General features: G+C 44.6%; 1 protein-coding gene and 1 long non-coding RNA gene across 7 annotated transcripts in view; one reads left to right on the top strand and one right to left on the bottom strand.

Annotated features, from left to right (window-relative positions):
* CSK (C-terminal Src kinase) overlaps positions 1–17,214 on the bottom strand; it is a 528,738-nt gene that overhangs the window by 66,091 nt on the left and 445,433 nt on the right. The gene's annotated exons all lie outside the window — the stretch shown is intronic.
* LOC146860034 (uncharacterized) overlaps positions 12,537–17,214 on the top strand; it is a 141,466-nt gene continuing 136,788 nt past the window's right edge. The window contains exon 1 of the long non-coding RNA XR_014978777.1: positions 12,537–12,705. This is a non-coding gene — a long non-coding RNA (uncharacterized LOC146860034). The remainder of the gene's footprint in view (positions 12,706–17,214) is intronic.

Here is a 17,214-nt window from a genome sequence, read left to right as displayed (position 1 = left end):
TATGTAGTACATTGCGGTCATGTTGTCCGTCCGGATCAACACGACCTTGTTGCACAGATGTACTTTGAATGCCTTCATGGCTAGGAAGATTGCCATCAGTTCCAGAAGGTTGATGTGCATTTTCTTCTGTTGTGTCGTCCATAGTCCCTGCACTGTGTAGTGGAGTACATGAGCTCCCCATCCCTGGAGAGACGCGTCTGCTGTCAGTACTATTTGTGGAACAGGCTCTTGGAACGGTCGGCCCTTGCAAAGGTTTTGTGGATTCCACCAATGCAGAGAGTTGTATGCCCGACCGCTCACCAACACTAGGTCTTTCAACTGTCCTTGAGCCTGATTCCACTGACGTGCCAAGCACTCCTGAAGCGGGCGCATATGTAATCTCGCGTGCGGGACTATGAAAATGCAGGAGGCCATCATGCCTATCAACTGCATGAACACTCGCGCAGGAAGGGAGTGTTGGGGTTTGAACTTGGAAATCAGCATTTGCATGCTGTTGATCCTCACTAAATTTGGCTGAGCTGTGGCCGCCAGAGTGTCTATAGTCGCACCCAGGTACTGTTGTACGTGTGCGGGCTGGAGATGGGATTTTGGGTAATTTAGTGAGAATCCCAGACTGTGAAGGAGGTGAATGGTGCGGGACATGTGGCTGGCACATTGCTGGGCTGACTTCGCTTGAACGAGTCAGTCGTCCAGGTAGGGGTAGACGTGTATGTGCTGCCTCCGTAGATGTGCCGCCACAGTAGCTAGGCACTTTGTGAAGACCCTGGGTGCTGTTGTCACGCCGAAGGTCAGGACTTTGAATTGATAGTGTTGTCCCTGGACAGTGAACCTGAGGTATTTTTTGTGTGAGGGGTGAATGGGTATGTGGAAATGCGCATCCTTGAGGTCCAGTGTGGCTAGGAAGTCTCCCTGCTTGAGAAGCGGAAGGACTTGCTGGAGAGTGAGCATGTGAAAGTGCTCGGAAAGAATGTACCGGTTCAGGGGTCTTAGGTCTAGTATAGGCCTGAGTGACCCGTCCTTTTTCGGTATTAAAAAGTAGAGGGAGTACACTCCCGTACCGTGCTCGTGGACGGGTACGACCTCTATAGCGCCTTTTAGAAGCATACTTTGCACCTCTTGCTGTAAGAGCGTTAAGTGCTCTGAGGACATAGGACGGTTTCTTGGAGGTATTGTGGGTGGAGTGGAGGTTAGCTCTAGACAGTAACCGTATTTGACAATATCTTTGACCCACCTGTCCGTGGTGATGGAGTTCCACGTGGACAGGAACCTTTGTAGCCTTCCCCCGACAGGTGTTATGTGGTCGGGAGGAAGGGAGAGGGCGTCACTGCTTATTCTTGGGGGAGGACCTGGTGTTGCCGTAGCCGCGTCCTCTGCCCTTTGTACTGGAGCCACGATATCCACCCCGGGTGTTTTTATCGTAGGTGGTTTGGGTATTGCCTTTGTTGTATGTCTGCTGTGACCCCTGTCCTCTACCTGCTCCTCTATTTCCGGGGCGACGAAAGGAGCTGCTCCGAAAGGACTGAGTCTGGAGAGCCCCCATGGACTTTGCAGTGTCCGTGTCCTTCTTTATTTTCTCAAGGGCTGTGTCAACCTCCGGCCCGAATAAATAATCGGGGTTGACAGGTTGGTTTAGTATATTATTTTGCACCTCAGGTTTGAACCCGGAGATTCGCAACCAGGCATGTCGTCGCAGCATGACGCTTGTGTTTATGGCCCTGGCAGCCGTGTCTGCAGCATCTAGTGCACACTTGATGGAAGCATTTGTGAGTAGCTGTCCCTCTCTGATAAGAATTTCTGCACCTTCTTTGAACTGGTCAGGGAGATGTTGGAGTAGTTGCTCCAATGTATCATAGTGCGCTCTATCGTAGCGAGCGAGGAGCGCTTGAGTGTTGGCTATGCGCCATATGTTGGCAGCCTGGGCGGCAACTCGCTTGCCCGAGGTCTCTAAAACCTTGGACTCTTTGTCCGGGGGAGGAGCGTCACCTGTCGTTTGCGAGTGTGCCCTCTTGCGAGCATTCGCAACGACAATGGAGTCGAGAGGTAATTGGCCTCTGATGTAAGTAGGGTCCCCAGGTGCTGATCTGTACTTTTTGTCGATCCTGGGGTTTATCACCCTTGCCCTGGTGGGTTCCTTGAAAATGTCCTTGGCTGGTTTGAGGACCCCTTTCAACATGGGCAGAGTCTTTACATGCCTTTCCGAGGAAGCGAAAGTGTCCATAAGGAAGTCGTCTTCCACGGTGTCAGAGTGAAGCTGCACTCCATGATTATTTGCAGCACGTTCAATAAGAGCGTTGAACGCTGCAGTGTCCTCTGTGGGAGATGTTTTCGCTCCATAGAGTTGTGGGTCCTGTGCATCTAGAGGTGCACTGGGGTCTGCAGGGTCGCCCCAAGTTTGATCAGGGTCCTGTTGGTCATCAGGGTCCGTGTCTCCGTGGTAAGGGACTTGGTCATCCATATAGTCTGCCAACGCATCCGTGTCGGAGTGTGTGGGAGAGAATGATAGTGGGTCCTGGTAGGGCGAGTGGAAAGATTCGCAAAGCACAGGTTCTGAGTCCACAGGCAGCTTTCTTTTTAGTGGGATCCTGAAAGGGTCCAAGGGTGGCTCCGAAGTTATCCTCCGGTCATGGATAATCATCCTGCCGGTGTTGGCGTCGATGTAATGTGACGGAGACGTCTCAGCAGGTGTAACCGTGGTGTGGGTGACCCGTGTCCTGAGTTGGAACATTTTCGGGATCGTGGATGGCGGCAGGCCAAAAGTTATGTTGGCTGGCGCCGAAGAGGCTGCTTGAGCTTTTAGTGGGCCGGAGCCCGATGTGTCCTGGAGGACCGCTTGGGTTTTGCTGCTTTGTGCTGCAACGGTTCGCACTTGAAGCGCTTTTGAGGCCTTAGCGCCTACCAGGTTTGTAGAGGCGGCCGTGGACTTTTTCGGCGCCGGTGGGTCATCGGGTCGAGGGGCGGAAATGGCCGTCGACGTCTTCGATGCAGGAGGCTTTGGTGTTGCCGTGGAAGCGACGTGAGACGCAGCAGGTGGTATGACCTTTGGTTTAGGAGTCGATGGCGTCGGCGCCGAGAGCCGAGCAGGTTTGATGGCACCGAGGGCCTTTTTCCGTATGCCGACTCCGGCGTCGGCCGCTTCAAGTTCGGCACCGAAGTCTCGTTTGGTGCGCTCGGTGCCGATGCGTGTCGCTGGCGTCGAAGGTGTGGAAGGCCTCGATCCGACTAGCGCCACTTTCGGTTTCGGTTTCATTTGTACCAGTGCAGCTTTCGGTTTCGGTTTGGTAGAAGGGAAACCAGCCGGTTTAGGTAATAATGGCTGCCGCTGAACGTCCGAGGCCGGGGCCGAGGGCGGGGCCGAAGAACTGCGGGATAGGTCTCGGGTAAGGCCCGAAGGCGATCCCTCGACCGGAGCCATAGACTGTGGCACTGGGCTCTCGTCAGTCTGAACGGGTAGGCCTTGCTCGTCATTGGAGCTACTCTCTTCGGCCCCTAAGGCCTCATCGTCGTCTCCTACCTCGGTGTTGTCTTCATCTCTGCGAAAGAGTGATTCGTCGACGTCGTCCGAACCGGAGTCATGTTCGGAACCGGGATTGGAGGGTAGGATTTCCAACTCCTCGACATCTTCGGCGTTGAAGATGTCTGCCGGGGCCGGTGCCGCGTGCTGCGCTTCGAGTCTCGCCGCTCGTCGATTCCGTAGAGTCTTCTTGGAACGGAACCGGGCACAGGCCATGCATGTCGATTCGTCGTGGTCCGGCGACAAGCATTTGTTGCACACCGGGTGGACATCGATATGGGGATATTTCGCGTTGCATACTGGGCACCTCTTGAATGGTGTCCTCGACTCCATCGTCGGTGTCGTCGATGGTCAGGTAAAAAGCGAAAAGTTGTTTCCGAAGTTAGTAAGCTAACAGGTAGGGTCGAAACCGATCGAGTGAACAGTACCGACGCGAACTAAAGGCCTTTTGGCCTCGACAAAGTTTTTTCCTATCTGGAGTTAAGATAGCACATCCGAACCCAATGGCGGAAAAAAACAATCTGAGGATGGAGAGGATGCCCATGCGCACTGTAGTCCAGGGGAGGAGTCACCTATCCAAGGATACTTCGAAGACTCTTCCAGGACAACAACGTGCAAACATCCGGACCCAACACTAGGCGGCGATCTATGCACAGATATGAATTCAGCAGCCCACATGCCTCGAACTATAAATTCAATTTAGAAACATCTTGTCCGTTTGTGTCCCAGGATAAAATAAGCCAAATTCAAACATTCACTTCTCCACTAACACGAGTTGTGCTGGGCTTTTATATTTAGTTTGAGTCCCCTGGTTGGTCTGGGGGATTCTGAATAGAGTCCTGAATCTCCAGGTGGCCTGCAATCTGCACTGAAGCATTTTGCAGTCCCAGTCTCACTCAGTGGTAGCACATTAGGAAGAAAAATTACAAAGAATAGATATATTATGACAAAGTTACAATAAAGGGTGCCAAGAAATCTAGAGCCACAACTTCAAAATCACTACACTATCTAGAGAACTGTTAGCATATAAAACAAAATAAGACTTTTCTCAGGCTAGCCATCTGGCATGACAGACTGGAGTGCTCACATTCTAGCCCAAGCATTGACAATGACACCATGTCTGACTTATAAATGAAAGTGTTTCTTTAGTCACTGATTGGCTACTTAGTAAGTCATCATACAGGCACTCGCATTAATCGCTGCACTCATGCACATATTCATGCACTTGCTGACTCAACATTACATTCACCTCTTACACAAGCACAATAAAACAAACTCAACTACATATACATGGTGGGTAAATGCTTGCAATAAAATTAAACATAGCAGCAAACATGTGGTCATTTTGCAATGTACTGTATCATTGTTATAAAATGGTTGCCATTTTCAGAACCAACATGTTGGCCATCTTAGAATGGTAAAACAATGATACACTATAGGCATTGCTGTTTCATGATGAACACCTAGTATACAGCCAGTAGCCATGCAGAGCACAGCCCACAGCAGATAAAATGAGCAGCAAGCTGCCTAAGCTGCCTGTTGGCACTGTGTGAGTAGCTGAAGTATGCTCTAAAAATGAAAATAAGGGGAGATGGAAAGAAATGTAAAGTGATCTATAAAAAGAGAAGCTGTAACGCTAAAGGACTAGCACACCACACTAACACTAAAGCAAACTAATCTTCAGGCAGATGTGGACATGTCAAACAAATGCAGTCTATCTCATACCAAGAGAGCAAATGGCTGAAGTGGGCTGACCCACTGCTCACATACTGTATGCTGTCAAGGACGGCAGCAGAGTGTAAATGACACTCATACGAACAATGGCAAAAAAAGGTCTAAGCCAAATCTCCTCTTATTTATGTGTAGGTTTTGATTTGATCAAAATATCGTAGCAGACAACCAGGCCTTCCTTAGAGATGCTAGCAAAGAATTACTCCAGTACAACCTTTCTACACCTAAGGTTTCTAAACACCAAAATTCTTGTCTATAAAGGTGATCGGTGAGATTTCGTGTAAGAAACTATATGACAACAGTCTTTAAAAAGTGCAGTAATAATTCAACCTTTAAGGACTATGAAATTTAACATGCATTTCAGTAATAATAAATCAAGCCTTTACCTTTTAACTGAATAACTTTCCCAATGAACCAATCAGGCCTATATACTATGTCAATGGCTAGTCACCATAAAAAGTCAGATCCATGGATTTGAATATGAGACTACCAACTCATCAGGTATATTGTAATATAGATGTTTTGTTTTATAGAGCGGAAAATAGAGCAAACTAGACCCAAGGTATCAGAGCGCTTTACATGAGCACGAGTTGCGTTGCAGACTAACGCATTAATTTTATTTATTTTGTTAGACACAGGGAGATTATGTGATTTGCTCAGAATCACAGGATGATGAGCGTCCCAACCGAAAGTCGAACCAAGTTCTACAGCACCGAGGTCGACCACTGTAGCCGTTGGGCCACATACTCTCCCCTAATAAATAGCATTACAAATATGCGAACATGGTGTTGTCAAAACACAAAAACCCTTCCTCGATGTCCTACTTAGGAGGAATACCAGTCAAATAATCTATCCCCCCAAAGTTTGTTTGAGGAGAGGGGGTCGGGGGGACGGGGTGGGGAGGTCACTGAAACTAAAACTAAATAAAATACATGTCTACAGTCTTTAGCTCAAATGTATTAACAATCTACCTGTACAACTACATTACCTTTAACACATGCTTTTCACAATAAGTAAGAATGTCCTGCTGAATTTGCAATAACTTTTCAAAAGAAAACAATCTAACTTATGGAATTGGACATTCCTTTCCCAATAGGACTACAGCTTTCACCACTGGCAAGATAGCATGACAAAACAGTTCTAGTGAAGTTCGCTTAAGCTGGAAACCGCCATGCAAAGTTATAAAATTGGAAACGCATACAAAATTACAGTTTGCAGCACAATGTATAACCACTATAAAAAGGACCGAACAAGGATTATTAAGGTGAAATTCTTCTATGACCATAGCTTGTCAGAAGGGGTGTCCAACGTTAAAACCTTTGCTAATGTAAGCTATTTTCCTTTTTTAATTTTCTTTTGACACTCCTTTTCACTGGGTTTGTTGGTTTTAACAAGCATTTCACAGGATATACATGTGATTCATATGGTTAGTAGAACCTGCCGACTTAATCAACAAAGGAGCACTTTAAGAATATTTGAAATGTTCCTTGATACACAACATGTGAACAATTATAATCCCAGGAATGGGAAACGCTGGGTTAAAAGAAGAGGAAGCTGTTAGCAAGATGTGAATTGCAGAACAACACAGTTGCCCAGTGTGTACCAAATAGTATGAACTGGAGAACGTATAAAAGAAATTAATAAATAAAAGCTTACTTGTACATAAAAGTAACAGGTCATTAAAGAACAACAAAAAGACCAGGGGAATAAATGGTGTCCCATGTCTAATAACGGCGCTGGGGAGAGGGAAAGAAAGGTGTGCACGGAGCACTATTCCAATGAAAAATATGAAAGAAAAATACAAATAGAAGTTTTGACTTCAGGGACTCAAATGGGGAGTGGGAGCAGTCAGGATGCGTGTCTCGTGAAGGGGAATGTGGGTGACCCATGGAGCATGAAAGTCTGGCCGATCAATTGGGGGATATTTTGAGTATTTAGTGAGGCCTTGCCATTGACATTTCGGGGGGGGGGGGGGCCAGGTTGAGGTGTCCTCTGTGGGTTCCTCGCTTAACCCATCCCAGCCCTCTGCTACCGGATATTTGCGAAGGCCTTTACTCTCTTCCCTGTGTAGGGCCTTACTTTTGGCCTTGGCCCAATGCAAAATTCCTGCGTGCCATGATTCGAACGAGGGTGCAAGGGATGATTTCTAATTTCTGGGTCCAGTGGGAACATTCTAAAGGTGAGAAGTCCGTGGTCAGAAGCATCCATCAGAATGTCCCATTTACTCAAAGTACTTTCTTCTCTTCAAAGAAGCTTTTAATCAATTCTGGTAGGATGAGCTTGAAAGATGCATGTGAAGCAAGGGTGACACTGAAGCTGTGGCTAAAGTTATGGGATGATCCTGCCAGTGCGCACTGACTGACAACACATTTCAGTGGAAAGAAGCAGACACTATAGCATTATTTCCCTGCAGCTTATTTCTACGCTTTAAATTGGACCAAGGTATTCTATGGACTTCAATGACTAAATTGCGAAATCTGCGATTAAGGGACGCCATGGATTTATCTGGTACGGTTTTCCCTTAAATCTTTAAAAAAATACAGTTCTGCTGATGGACGCCTGGCTGCCAGGATGACCTCATATACTTCGGGACAGAGATCGTAGACCCTCAAATGTTGCTACTAAATTCCCCCCAAAAAAGTGGGTGCACTTGCCAAGTCGACATGGCAGTTAAACACTGCGCACGTAGGCCCTGCGGTGGCAGGTCTGGGACACATTTGAAAGGCTACTTGTGTGGGTGGCACCATCAGTGCTGCAGGCCCAATCGAAACATTTGAATTACAGGTGCTGGGAACACACAGTGCACTTTACTAGGGACTTACAAGTAAAACAAATGTTGCAATCCTGGAGAACCAATCAGAATTACAATTTACATAGGGAGCACTTGCACTTTGGCACTGATTAGAAGTGACAGTGTCCAGAGTAAACCAGCAAAAACGAAACTCCGCACACAGTCAAAAACAGGAGGTAGAGGCAAAAAGATAGGGGAAACCACGCCAAGGATGCCAGGTCTAACAAGCTCCATGTTGGATTCAGGTATGAGTATACACTCTGCGCCAGGAACAGTGCCAAAGGACTGAACGCCACCTCAAAAAGGCCAAAAAGGCTAGACTGGTGCCCGAGGCGAACCTGCCGGCTAACTGAGGACATCTCCCAGACCCATGGATCCTGAAGGCGCTTTACATGGCAGATTTTGACGCAAAGAATGATCCTGTAAGAAATGGTCCTCTTCGCCCTTTTTCGCTCCAGTAAATCAAACAAAGAGCTGATTTTCTACATGATGTTCTCTGGTACGAATACAGAAGCTGAGAACAATTTTTAGTGTCCAGCCAACGTAGTCTCTCTTTCTCCAGAGGGGTGAGGTTGAGGGAAGAAAGCTGGGAGGGTGATATCTAGCCAGACATGAAAGGGAGTAACCACTTTGGGGAGGAAGGAGGCTCGGATCTGCAACACCAGCTTGTCTGGACAGAATGTTGTGTAAGGAGGGTTGACCGAGAGAGTTACTCACTAGCTGCATGATGTAAAGACAATGAGGAACACTCAGTGAGGAGCCGCAATGGACGGCTATGCAGCAGCTCGAAGGGTATAGCACATTAGGAATGTGAGAATTAAGTTTAGGTCACTGTGAGGCATAATGAATGGTGCGGGCGGGAACATAAGCTGCAACCCTTTCAAAAACGCATCACAGGTGACTGAAAAGTTTAACGCAAGTCTTTGTTGGGCTAGAGACAAAACAGAATGCAACACTTCGGATAGTTCGGCTTGAAGTGGGTTAATCTGCCTAGTACCGAACCAAGCCACAAACTTGTCTCGATAGCAGGCTTATACTGATATTGTGGAGGGACGCCTGGCAGCCAAAATGACAACTACTTTGGAAGGATGGTCGAATTAGATAATTTGCTTCTACTTAACCTCCAATTATGGAATGAAGATTGCATACACACAGGTGCAGGAACCTGCCCTGCTGCTGCGACAGAATGCTGTCTCAAAGAGGCAGCCTGATCACAGAGGACAGATGCTCATGCCCAGGATTCCGGGTACCACACTTTCCTTTTCCAGTCTAGGACGGATTTGGCTAAATCGTTCCTGATCTTCAGCTCTCCGGGCAAGAGAGGTAGCAGCGAAAAGACATAAGGAGGCTCTCAGTGTCACTCCAGGCGGACTGCGTCAGAGAGAGCTGTCTTGAGAAAGCAAACATGCAAAAATGTTGACATTGCACGTTCTCTGCGCTGGTAAAAATATTAAGGCAAGTTTCTGCCCAATTGTGAACGAGACCATATGCCTCCAGGTGTAGCTGCCTCTCATGATCAGTGAGGTGCTGGCAGCTGAACAAGTCAGTCCTGGCATTTAAAGATCGCACCAGGTGGTACGACACCAGGATATTTCCTGGTACTACAACTAGTTTCAGGAGGCCTAGCACCTCCTGTCACAAGGTCCACAACACCATCCTGTTCTGCTTGTTGCAGTACCAAATGGCAGTGATGCTGTCCGTGAGCACCTGCACCAAACTCCCTTTTCTGGATGACAAGAACACTTTTAAAGTCAAGTGACTGACCCATGACTACAGAAGACTGCAATGGATCCCTGCCACTGACAAAAACTTGATGCCTCGGTCACCACTGTGATCTCTGGGTGGGAAAAGAAGGGTCTGCCACTGATGATCTAACAGCTACCGCTGCAAGTCTTTTGCAGGCTCCTCTGAAATCTGGACAAAGATCACCCAGATGCAGTGCACACTGCAGATCAGATCCCACTTCAGAACATGCATAGATCACCTGGCATCCTTGACCACCAGCCCCAGAAGCTTCAAGGTCATCCTCACAGATCCAAGACACAGGCTGAAACATCAGTAATATAGCCTAAAGGTCCTGAACTCTCTGCTCTGGGGAACAAAATACAAAAAATAGCTCCTTGTCCGGAATAGCTCGGATGAACGGGAGTGTCTGCCAAAGAGTTAGGTGTGCATTTGTTACGTTGCTAGTGAACCTCCTCATTGGTGCCAATTCTGCGAAATTTGGAAATGCATGCGGATTCCAATGCCTTCTGCAAATGAATCTTTCTTGTGATGGTGCAAGTCAGAGAATCGCCAGAAAAAGGTTTTGTTCCAGCAAGACAGTCTTATTCAGATAATCAAAACAGATCTCGAGGGCTGCTGAGGCCAGAAGGATAATCCACCATGTACAGTGGAAACGATCGTAAAAAGAGATGCAAAACTACATCAATCAACTAGAGTTGACTGCAGCCTATCTGGCTGTCAAGTTGTTCCTTCTAGAAATAAAGACCAATGGTTTACTTGGGCAGATGAACAATACAACAACAATGAATTATAGAAGTAGACCAAGAGAAACAAGATCCAACTACTTTTTTTCGATTTGGAAGTGCACAGCCAGGTGCCTTCAGATCAGAGTGCACTTTCAAGTGTTCAGAATGATCCAGGAGCAAAAACTGCAGTACCAATACCAACAACAGTAGGCGATGTAGCTTTTGCAAAATGTCCTTTACAGATAAGAGTGTGTGCTGCTATACCTGTAAACTGAGAAAAGTGTTTGAGAAAATATTTGGTTTAATAAAATTGTAGAATTATGCTCCCTTTCCATATACCTTCAATTGTGAAAACCTCCAGGATAAAAAATATAAACAGTTACCGAGAATTAGGTTGTCAAGATTATGGAAGCAATTTTCTAAGGGTAGCTGACAGTCAAACTGCCACAGTTCACTGAACAACTTCACAGAAAACCGCTCTAATCTAGTGGCATGATGGATTATAAGGCGAGACCTCAAAAATTAGCACATTTTGTATACATGCAAAGAAAGCACATTTTAGACTTAAAGGTTGATTTTGAGTGATCTGCCTGTCTTGAACCGGTACACATTCAATCCATATCAAAATCATTAGCAATCTTATAATTATCCCTGCAACATTAATCCAGATACACCTGCCCACACTCTGCAGCCTGTTTCAAGAGTTATTGTTTCCAGGTAGCAGCCATCATAATCCATCTATACGTTGCGGCCCTCCTGCCACTATTGTTTTTTTAACAGAAAGCATACTATGAATATCAAACAGAATGCATCACATCAAAAAAAGGGAAAACTTCATTCGGAACTTAATGGTTAACTGTATATAAAAAGAAAATGAAGATAACATAAAAAGAAAATTGTATCTGCACTGAGCATGACCCAATGTTCCCATCTGTGGAGAGAGCCCTACCTCTGTGCTTCCTAATACAATGATTCACAGCAGATTATTCCTCCAAAATGGAAAATCTACTACCACTGCACTGCCTCCTGAGGAACATTCCCTAAGCACAGACAGATCGGTAAAGTAATCACCTGCAGATCAGCTCACATTTTTACTAGAACTCCAAGAGTAGGCATAGCAAAACTATAAGATTGGGATATTTGACCGGTGCGTCCAGAAACACCACTGCTAGTATCTGTCTTTTTGGAATCACATTTTCACAAAACACTATAGTTTTGATTTATATTCTAGGAGTCGGTTGCTACTCTATTCAGTTCTGATGAATAGCAATAAAGATCAACTGAAGGAGAAGAAAATGTTATTTATCTGTAGTTCTACTTCAGGGGAATCTACTAAAATTATAGGCAACCCTCCCTCCTAATCTGTGGAACAAAACAGTTACTGATAAGGAACGAAAGACTCCACTAAAAAAAAAAAAAAAAAAAAATAGGAGCAGTTGCAACAGAAGGGCATGTTGGGATATTGGTTGAATAGGTCACCTTCAATTATTTAGCCTTTGTGGACTCCTGCAACCTATCTGGCTTTTTTTCACTTTTCTTAAAAAGAAAAACAAAAAGAAAAATGTTCGTTATTTTCCCAATCTAGTAATTTGTTAAAATTTGGCCATCACAGTGATATGCTGTAAAAAAAAAAAAAAAGTATTTTCTTCTAAAAAAATGGTTTTGCTATAGAATACCACATATTTTGAAAGATTACACCAGGATCCGAAATATGGGTGGGACAATCATGTGCTTACGATTGTCAATAGAGTTCCTCCGAAAAGGTACAATATATCCATGCATCCATATACATTTCTTTATTTCTACAAAAAAAATCTACAGAGGATGATTGGTCTCTTACTTTCAAAATCTCATCATGCTATGACAGTACGAACAAAAAGAACACATTACCATAATTCGTTACTAATTGGTACCACTGAAAAAAATCAACAGACGATGCCACTGCTTTCAAAGGCAGTAAGCGGAGAGGTTAATGATTTCCTGAGGCATTGATCTGTTAAGCTAAGCCAGAGGCAGATTGCCTCACCCAGACAGTGTAACTCATGCAGAGACAGATGTAAGGTGGCCAGCCCCGTTCCTCGGTCACGGATTCTTACTAAATGCAGGGCGTCATAGCCTACCTACTTCAAAAGAGACATGCCGGAATACCATTGTGCCCCAAGAATGCAAAACTGTGGAAGACCCCATCACCAGTAAAGTTGGTAAGTGGGATCAAGAACAAACAATGGAAAGGAGCCTTGGGGTAGATGAATTTGCGAAGAGTAAAGGGGGAAGGGGCACCTGTCGACATGAATCTTTTGTTTATCAAGAGGTTTGAGGCATCAGATTAAAAGAAAATTGCAGTGATTACCAGTCAAGGACATTGTTGGGCACCAATGCAAATCCTATTAATCATTCCTTAGCACATGCCTGGCACTAAGCTTACAAAAGACTACGCTCCCACTTTAGGGTCCATGTTGGAGCACTGATGAACAAGTTATTTACCTTTGGCAACATATTATCTGGTAGAGACAGGATCTAGCAGCAGATTCCTTATTTTCGAAACTTCCCCAGGAACGAGACTAGATCCAGAAATATTATCCCCATATCACGTCCATGCATCAGTAGAGGGCACTGCACGACTTCGAATCAACATCATTTAACAGATGCGACGTCGACTGGGTCCATATAACTCCCTCATTGACGTCGGTTTCTTCTGTGACAATTTTACTTGCTCGAAAAATGGAGCCACATATAGAAACTGCCTTTTGAAACAGAGTGCTAAAATAAAAGACTCGCTTGTGTCCGATAAACACAGATGTTTTGGGGGATTTTTTTTAAGGATGTGAATACCACATGATCTGTGTAAGACCAAAGTCGACTCAGTTCACAGAGTGTGGAGGATTGTTAAGGAATCTACGGCCAGAACTGGTGTTCACCAGATAATGTGTTACCTAAGGTGAGTAACTTGTTCATCTGTACAAAAACATTTAGAAGCAGATTCCTGACTTTAGAATCAGATATCAAAGTCCTACTATCCCCGGAGCTTTACAGCTTTTGGTTTTTGATCATAACTTGCAACCTGACTCTGCAGTGCTTGGTTATTATTATTATAACTTGGAGTGCTTAGCAATACAGCCATTCTAAGCGCCCGCACGCCCCCATTAGGCAGACAGTAAGCACGTATTCATCAATACGCTATGGTAACATTCCACATGCTTAGTCTACATATAGAATAAGGACGGTATAACATTTGAACTTGCATTCAAAATTATGCGCATGATATACGCTAGGGATTAGCCTCATGTTGCGCACCAAAACATACCTACAAACTAGTGGAATGTTTAGATTAGTTCTTACCCGATTCATGTCGGGGAAAGTGACCCAGTCAGTGTATTACACGTGACCTAAATAGCAACAGTAACTTATGCACCACATTCAATCTCAACCCTTAATCAGACCGCATTTAAGTTGTGCGCGAAGGTTGCACGCCGGGGCCACCCCGAGACAACACCAAATTTGCATTAGTCTATTAAGAATAACGCTGCTCTTTTTCCTATATACGTGGTTAATTAAATGCAATATTATTTTATCTCTTCTGTTTTAGATATTTATTCCTGAAGTTTTGAACTGTTTGAAACATAAGTTTTACCTGAAACAAAAACGAAAATGTAGGAATTGATACTAACCATTTTAAAAGGTATCAGTCTGTATAACCTTGTACATCTATTGTTCTACACCACTCAACACCAATGGGCTCATGGCACTAAATTACCTTTGTAATTTACACAACTGCATCTCAGTTGGACTCATCCCTCGGAAACAAGCTTTTCCAACCTACTATTTTAAGGCATGATACATAACACTGACCAATAGTGCATAGATATGTCAGATTTACCCTTTTGAAAATTAGCTTCCTTAACATACTAACGCAAGGCATGATATGTACTACCAATTAACAATGCTTGGACTAAATGATGTTGTTAATTTGGACCTGTGTTGCCAGCACCTCAGCCAGTTTCTTGTTCTCTTTCTCTTTACCTCTCTTCTTTTTCTCTCTATCACAATATCACCACACCATTCCTGTGCCCAATTAAACGTAAAGCGCATGGCACAGTAACCATAAAAAACTATCTTCACCTTTGTCACATAGCACTTGGTGGTGATCTCTTGAATAATGAATCGTAGACTTCTCATTAAATCTATTGCAGCCTTGAGAAAGACCTGGTCCAGATGACTATGTAAGGGCGAAACACGTGTCGGCTGTTAAAAGTCAAATGGAACCCAGTACCATTTTGAACAAATAATGAAAATTCAAAAATAAAAACAGATCATCACCTGAAAATCTGAAGCAATTTTTTCCTTACCAACACTGAATAAGGAGGAGGCACTCATACTTCCAATCAGTTACAAAATGAGGTAAAGAAGGTCCAATACCTTGAGATAGCATCCTCCTAACAAAAGGGAAAAGTCAATAACACCCAGGAGGAGAACGGTTGGACCGGTCTTTTGTAATACAACTCTGTTCATCACCGATTCACTTACCTGGCATGCCAGGAATTTTGAATTGAAGATCACGGAATACAGCCATTACTAATTGTTTAAGAAAAGAAAATTGATATTAGGAGATGACTACTGTGATTCAACCAGAAAAGCTACTAATACAACATGGCTAATTATGACAACCGCAGAGATCGCAGAAGCACTAGACTTAATGAGTCTAGCGTTTGAAAAACATAAAATGGAAGTAGACTCCTTAACTAAAAAATTGAGGAAGCAAACTGAGGGGGCATCACAACCAACAACTATGAAATCCTAAATAAAGTACTAGACGACCATGAAGAAGACATCATCCAGAGCAAGAACAGAAAATTAAGACGGGACGGATTACCAACTGGGATGCGTATACACTTTTGCTAAAAAATACGACAATATCACAACCCCAGTTCCCTCAACACAACCAAACAGCTCAACAGAAACAACTTCCTCGTCAGAAGCAGAATCAGTAGGAGACTCAGAAACAAGAAGTGCTAGACCTACTGTAAATTTTCACAAGGAAGTAAAGAGACACCGCCTTGGCAACGCTTAAGACAACTGTACAAGACCTCCAAATACCAATCCCCTAAAAACAAGTCCCATAGGAGTAACAACAAGAGCCAGGAGCAAGGAACTAAACAAAGGGCAATTGCGGACAACAAACCAGACAATAATTCTAACAATCCAGTAATCAATATGTCCAGTACAACACTACACAGTACCGATTATAGAATTTTTAACAAGGGACTGTCCTTTTGCCAGACGGCAAATTGGGACCTAGTACAGACCAAAGTTGACCTATTAAAATTCACTAGAAAACTCAAACTGCACTCATTTTTTTTCCCCAGACAAACCACTGCAAAAAACATGTGGAACTCGACCAAAGACTAGCGACCTCTTAGCACATGACTGAGGCAATCCATCTACTCACTAATCTGACTACAGAGGAAATCAGTGAAGGACTGGCTTCCTTGTCGGCAACTGCTCAGGAACTGGGTATAGATATTTCATTCCAAACCAACACCACTCTGTAGCAATTCATACTGTACACCTATTTTACCTACCGGCAACTTAATAGACATTCTTCTATTATTTTTTATTTATTTATTTATGTGTTTTATAGAGCGCGAACTTGACCCGTTAGGGTATCAGAGCGCTTTACAGGGGAGCAAAGCAATATACAGACAGATTTAGAGTCGACCAGTTACAGCTCAAGTAGCAGTATAGTGCAGGAATATATATACACAAAGCATGTATTTACATATTACATAACCGATTACAAAGAGCGACAAACCATATTTACAGAGTACATTTTCAATAATTCTGACCCGGTCCCAAGATTCTGGTGTTTCGGGAGACCCGGTAGTTAGGGGGGAGGTAGTGGGCCGTCATAGGCTATGCCAAAGAAGTAGTTGAGGTAGTGTTAGACGAGAAATTTGCCCATAAGGAAGATTTTGGCATCCTTTTTGAAGTGAGACAGTGAGGGGATTCTTCTGATGTGGGGTGGGAGAGAGTTCCATATTCGTGGAGCAGCCCCTGAGAAGGCCCGATTGTAGGTTTTTTCTTTCCGAAAACGTGCAGGTTGGAGCAGGAAATCCCTGGCGGATCTGGAGTTTCTGGTTCCTCCGGAGATCGTGAGTTTCTGTGTCAGATATGCGGGGGAGTTAGAGTGTAAAGCTTTGTGCGTGATGCATGCTAGTTTGAGCTGTATTCTTGCCTCCAAGGGAAGCCAGTTGAGAGCTTTCAGGTGTGGGGAAATATGATCGTATTTCCTAGTGCCAGTCAGTAGTCTGGCAGCCGCGTTGAGGCAGGCTTTTAGAGGTGCCAGGGAGATCTTGGGTAAGCCCGAGAGGGTTGAGCAGCCATATTCCAGTCTGGAGATGACGAGTGCTTGAACTGCCATTTTTAGGTCGGGGCATCAAGGAAGGGTTTCAATTTCCTAAGGTAGCTCAGATGGAATCTGGCTGTTTTAGCCATAGAATTTATGTGGTCCCTCATGTTAAGGTTTGTGTCAAGGGTAATGCCCAGGGATTTAGCCGAATTGACAATGGTCGGTGGGCAATTTAAGGCTGTAATAGCCTTGATCCATGATTGAATCTCTAAGTTGGCATTGGGAGGGGAGATCAGGAGAAATTCTGTTTTCTTTGCATTGAGTTTAAGTTGGTTGGATGCGAGCCATTGTACGGTGAGTATCA

Source organism: Triturus cristatus, chromosome 3_1 (assembly GCF_964204655.1).
Source record: "Triturus cristatus chromosome 3_1, aTriCri1.1, whole genome shotgun sequence".
In the NCBI taxonomy this organism is placed as follows: Eukaryota; Metazoa; Chordata; class Amphibia; order Caudata; family Salamandridae; genus Triturus; species Triturus cristatus.
The sequence above is the reverse complement of the archived record's forward strand: the minus strand, read 5'-3'. Positions and strand labels throughout refer to the sequence as shown.